The sequence below is a fragment of the Vanessa tameamea genome, chromosome 4 (assembly GCF_037043105.1).
Source record: "Vanessa tameamea isolate UH-Manoa-2023 chromosome 4, ilVanTame1 primary haplotype, whole genome shotgun sequence".
In the NCBI taxonomy this organism is placed as follows: Eukaryota; Metazoa; Arthropoda; class Insecta; order Lepidoptera; family Nymphalidae; genus Vanessa; species Vanessa tameamea.
In genome coordinates, this window is record NC_087312.1 from 10,823,525 (window position 1) to 10,830,428 (window position 6,904).

The following is a 6,904-nucleotide window of genomic DNA, read 5'->3' on the forward strand; positions in this document are numbered from 1 at the left end:
TGTTTAAATGACGTATTTATAGATTAAGCTTTATCTGGAGAGATTATTATTCTTATTTATTGGCTGATGTTCGTATTTATTTATTTACTTATTTATTTATTGGAAAAGATTACATTTTTTCTAGACTCACAATAAAACGTATAAAATTTACACAAATTTAATTTTACAATTATTCTAGGTAGAGTTATAAATTAGGTTAGGTACTAGGTAGGACTAGGAGTCTACTGAACAGCAGTTGTTCTATTTCTGACTATTTTTAATTTATTATTTATATTCTGTGATCGCTATTATTAAGTTAAAAAATAAACAGATATTTTTTCCACTTCCATTTCAATAAGTTTGTTTATAATAATAAGCTATATTCATACATAAGGAATCGATTTGAAGTATTTCAATTATTATTTTCATTAACAAATTCCATTATTATAAGAAAGCAGAACTTAATGATTATTTTTTTATACAAAGGTATCATGGTATAATTAAATCATAAACAACATTTACCAACCTTACATATATCTAAAAAGACGATGATAAGATTAAATGAAAATAGTTATTTATCTGGATTTACAGAAAGACTGTTACAATATTTTACAAATTCCAAGACGGAAGTGATGATTAAAGTAATTAATAATTTAATTGTCACGCGATGACACGATACATTGATTTCGGTTACATTTTCTAATTGAGGCAGGTTAGTGCATGCATTCTAACCTATTAAAACATCTATAGAAAATGGTTCCCCTTTAAGGGTGTGAGCGACACGTTAAAATCAAATTGGCCTTTTTAAACCGAACGAGGGTGCATGCGGCGGCGGGGGCGGGGGAGGGTGCAGGCAAGCGGTACGGGGGGCGAAGTGTCGACACGAGCTGCACGCGGTCACCGAACGTTCGAAACCACGGTAGTGAGGCCACCGGCGCGTGCGGCTTGCGCCCGATTCAACCTTCCTCAACGCGACCGCAACTGACCCGCGCCACGCCACGCCACGGACAAATACCGCGCCATCGCGCAGCGAACGCGGCGCTGCGCTACATCGCCTTGGGTTCCTTGTGCGAGTTGCGCCTCGCGCGCGTAACCTTCCGTAATATTTCATTCTCTGATAGTCAATGACTATTAAGCTTCAATATAATAGTCACATATCATATTTACATTTATTGATTTTATCGAGAAAACGTTTCTACCATTAATAAACAAAAGTATGATACAAATTCTGCCCTCCTAATTGAGACGACCGTAACTACGATTTTTATGCAAAATGAGTTAATACTTGATTCGGAATTAGCGTGATGAGATCTAAAATCTCTTCTTTATGATCTTTTTGATAAAACTTACAGAAACCGAGATAATGTTTAGTATAAGCGCCGTAATTAAATATTTTTATGTTTGTTGCTAAATTTAAATACCGTAAGATCGCCTACGTTTGTTATGCTTAAAATGTTTGAATGAGCTTGATCATTCGTTAAAAATGTGTACCAAATATAAACACCGTAAGATGATATACCGCTGATATCTGAACTACATTCATCAACTGTGCAAGGCTAATACTAAACATAAAAACAGTAACAACAACTTACGGTCCTTTTGCATAATGATAGGAATTATTATCGCACTTATTTCTTATTTACTACTGAAAACAAGGGTATTTGATCTTTACCGTTGTCATATTTAGTATGCGATAACCTATTTGATATTTTTTCCCAAATATAACAACCGTAAACGCGGTTATACGCCTGTTATATGTGGTAATATTATTGGTTTTAAGACGCGAGGGGTTGAGGTATGTGCTTAGCGGACGGTGTATCGCCAGAGTTCGTGGGTTTTTATTTTTAATAACAATGGTTCTAAGGCAATTCAACAGATATTTTTATTAAATTATTTTATTTTATTTTGGATGTAATTGCTTAATATGTTTGTATTTTAGTTGGCATGAATGGTAAATGTAGCCTAATTTGTTTTGTATGTGATGAAATCGATCAATCCGGTATAGATTTAGAATGTCACGAAGCCTTTGATGAAAATTTTGATATTTTTCATGATTCAGATAATGACAAAGACAGCAATTATATTTCTGAAGCAGATGAAACGAGTGGATTAGATGATAAAAATAAAGAGCAAAGAGATCAAAATCATATATGAACGGAAAACATTTATTGAGGAAGGCAGCAATGACTGTGATCTCGGTGAAAATTAGACACGGAAAAAAATACCGAGGATGTAAACCAGCAGACACGTGATAATAAAGATGTTAAAAATGAAGATCATGGGACTAAAATGAGGAAACACGGAATCAAGAGAAATACATTAGATTTAGAGAGGCACACATTAAAAATTGTAAAACTTCAAAAAGATAAAGTCAAAAGATAAATACAGATATACGTACAAGACCAAGTAATAGAGACTAGGAAATAAAACGCTTAAAAAAATGAGACTCAAACCATGTGATTTCAAAAGTGCCTTCCACTTTTTTGTTTATGTTTTGTAATAAATCCTCATAAAGAAAACTTACATACATACATACATATATCACAGCCTGTAAATTTCCCACTGCTGGGCTAAGGCGTCCTCTCCCTTTGAGGAGAAGGTTTTGGAGCATATTCCACCACGCTGCTCCAGTCGGTTTGGTGGAATACACATGTGGCAGAATTTCGTTGAAGACACATGCAGGTTTCCTCACGATGTTTTCCTTTACCGCCGAGCACGAGATGAATTTTAAACACAAATTTAACACATGAAGATTCAGTGGTGCTTGCCCGGGTTTGAACCCGAAATCATAAGGTGGACGCGTTCTAACCACTGGGCCATCTCGGCTCTCATTAAAAACTTGTTAAAGTTTTTTTATTTATACTTCAATATATTTTTTCACAACTGATTTGTAATTTGTTAGGGTATAGTTACCGCTTATATGGCTTGTAAATATTTAGAAATGTTTATTTGTTAAACACCGTAACAGCATTTCCTAGATATAAGAACCGAAACCCCATAACATACGGCTCTCAAGGTTAGGCTACATTATAAAATTTAAATTAACTACACATCAAGATTATTTGCTATTTAAAAAATAAACAAATTATTATATCTCATTATAATTACTACTTTAAAGAGAAGGGTCGTTACTATCCGTTAAAATAAAAAAATAATTGGTATTTTCTTAAATTTTCACCCAATTTTCCGTAAAAAACTTTACGCGCCATTATTTCGAAATCATATTCTGTGCAGTTACGGTTGTCTCAATTAGGAGGGCAGAATTATAATAAGTAGGTAACACTTAATTATTCATAGAACACCTTTTCTGTTATATTTTAATGTAATATGCGTTACCCTCATAACTTTTTTTTACCAGACTTAACGCTTTTTTATTTTACCTATACTTTCTTTAGGTAAAATAAAAAAATGTCTAAAATATCTTACTTTCATATGATGATATGACTCCTCTAATATCCAAAAACAAATAAGTAATAAAACATGAGTAATGTAAGATCATTAATTAAAAAATATTTATTGTAAACATACCTAAGATTATGTAATTACGTATCTAGGTAATGTTTATATTCTGAGTAGAGTAATTTTGTGCAGTGCATAAATACTCCAACAGTCATTATTGTATATTGAAGAGTGAGAAAATTACAAAAACACAACAAACTATAACACCAATGGCAAAGTAACATAAAGATGATTACGTAATGTTTATAATATAATGTATTTCCTCTAGCCACCATACACGTGTATTTATGTCATCAGTAAAATACATTAATTTTGTTCGACTACAATCATATGAGTCAATATCAGTCAATAGCTTTAACACATCTCATGTACAAACAACGAACACTATTTATAATAGAAAGATAAAATTAAAATATTTCAGACACTAAATGGAATTGCATAAAATATGTTATGATTTTCGCACTACCATTGTATTTATTTAACAATAAAAAATAACTCTTTTTTTATCGTATCGTCCTTTATAAGGGGTCAGTGTCCAGGGAAAAGCGGTCGGTTGTTAAATCAAATCAAACGGATACAAAAAACATTGCATATTGAATCTTCAACTTTGAAAATAAATTAAATATATGTCCTGAGTTTTCAATGTTACTATTAATAAAAATAAATTGAATCTATTTCAAAGTAAAGGAGTCAGCAGTACATCGTTTGTTTTATAGACTACTAGCTGCCTGTCTTGACTGCGTAAGGGGACAATTAAAAAAAATACCCTTTCCCATTTTCCCCCCTTTCCTCATCGGAAATCCTCTTCATATCTCATCAGAAACATTTTTATAAAACCCTTGAATTATTCTAAGTTTTAGAGCTTTTTGGTAATCTACATCGCTCACACACTAATTATAACTCGTTACACAATCCGTCACTTTTTCATATTATATCAGTTCTTATTTTATACATTAATTATTATTATAATTTTAGACATTAAAAGACCGTATTTGTTGAACATATTTACGTAAGATATTAAATTGATGCAATATTGTAACATAACGATATATATATACTCTATTCCAACAATAACAGGAAAAAAGCTAAATAAACAACATTTGACAGTAAATTAACGCGATATGATTGGTTGCGAGCTTGATTGATCTATGATATTCACTATGGATTTGCGAAAAAATGGCGTTTTGAACGTCGGCGAGACTGTTGTCGAAATTTCGGAAGTAAAATGAATGTGGAAATACGTAGTTAATTGTAACAGTGTTGTATTATAAATAAAGAACTATTAGTAGTTCCCAATATAGCTGAGTTATTAGCAAATCGCATGAAATACGTAAATCTAAGGTTTGTTTAATTTTTTTCTACTTCCATTGGAAATTGGAATAGGCTATAAGTACGTTTTTATTCTATCTAGCATGTATAGTACGGAAACCGGGTTATTATCATTATGTTAAAATTGTAAAAAATACATTGGTAAAGAAGGCATATTATTCGATACAAGAGTATATTGATGATAAAACAGCGTGGAGTTAATGCTTGTTGACTTCCAGGCAGGAGACATAACATACATATATAATTGTATTTAACTAACATGGCTGTATTTTTTGATATTGAAAATGAGTAACTACTGAGTTTCTTGCCGGTTCTTCTCGGTAGAATCTACATTCCGAACCGGTGGTAGCTTTACTTTAAATAGTTTGTTAAATGACGATTCAAAAGTGCTTGTAAAAGTCTATTTGAATAAAGTATATTTTGATTTTGATTTTTTTTTATTTTGAATGACAAAGTAACCAAGACAAACCACGATAGAGAAAATAAGGATTTAGTGGGTCTTGTATAAAAGTTATACCACTTGTAATTTAATAAATATTTGTGCGAGAAAACTTCGCCTTTGGCCTACAGCGAATGTGCGGCTACATTGCATCGTCGTATAGTTTATTGCGAAGTCGCGAAGATAATTGCTAATATGGTCTAAAATGTTATCGTTACACTTCGTTAATCCATATAAAAATTACACGCTCCTCGTATTTATTGCATTCGGTGTTTGAACAAATGCGATCGCGTAAGCGAAGCCCATCGCGATAAAACACGACAACAAGAACTTACCGACAGCTGAGCGAAGTACCGAAAAAAATTACTAATAATTCGTTGGTACTTTTTGCTAGTTGCTACCAAATACTAATAACAACTTAATATCATTCCAATCAGGATAGCCGTTTGAATGATAGTGTGACAAACGTAACCTTTTAATCTTATAAAATTCATTAATATTTACATATTACATAATCTCTTAAGGATGTATTATAGTTTGGTCATATAAATCGATATATTTTATAAACTTGTTCTCGACAAATAAATCCACCAGTCTTCCTTATTACTTTTTAATTTACGTGTCACCTGTCTGCAACTATTGATGAGAATAAATGCATCAGTAGAAAGTTTAAGTATTATGGATATATGTAGTTATGGACAAACGATCAACACGTGTTACTTGGTTTATTTATTAATAGATTATATACATTGTAATAAATTATACATAATATAAGCGAAGGGATCATCGACCCAATACATTTGATGGGCCATGCTTTGAAGACGTCGAGGCTCGAACCAGAGGTGAACGACCGACCTCGTGATCGTGGTGCAAGGTAATAATTGTTACACGTGCATTTCTATTATTTTTGTTAAATAAATATGAAAAATAAATGATTCTAATGGTACAAATTGCAATACCAATGATAATCTATTTGTGATGCGACATAATAAAAGAACAAGGTCAGATTTGAATATTACTGTTGCGATTTCAAATACACATTATTCATCAGTCCAGTTGTTTTTTTTTTAGTGCATAGTTGGTTGGTGATGGCATCTACCTAATTTTCAGAAGGCAAGGGTAAATATAAAAAAAAAAACAATAAGATCAACATGTGTAAATCGGTTTACGGGGCAATACCATAATTAAACCATTCACGAGCATAATAATAGCATAAAAATACGGCTGTACCGACGCTGTCACTAAAATATAACCATAATTTAGTTGACAACGTCGGTAAAGTCGTATTTTAAAATGTGATAAATAAGTTCCAACTAATTTAGGTAGATGGAGTTTTTTATCGCTATAAGACAAAAATACACCGTTATAGTTGGTTATGAATTTGAGAGTTTATCGGATTCAAATCATGATAGTGCGTTGCCTCTATGTTGCCGTCTAGTCTTGTAAATATAAAACTACGTATTTCATCAACCTTGCAAACTTAACCAAAGAAAAAACTCGAGTAAGCAGTCACACTGCGTAAGAGTATTACTGCCATAGATAATACATATATACTATTTATGTATTTATATATAATATTAATGTATTGAATATCCAGTCTGTACTAAACCACAACCAATATTTTTTATTTCTAATACATACTTCCTAAACTAATTAATATCTATATAGATATACATCTATATTACTAATATTGTACTG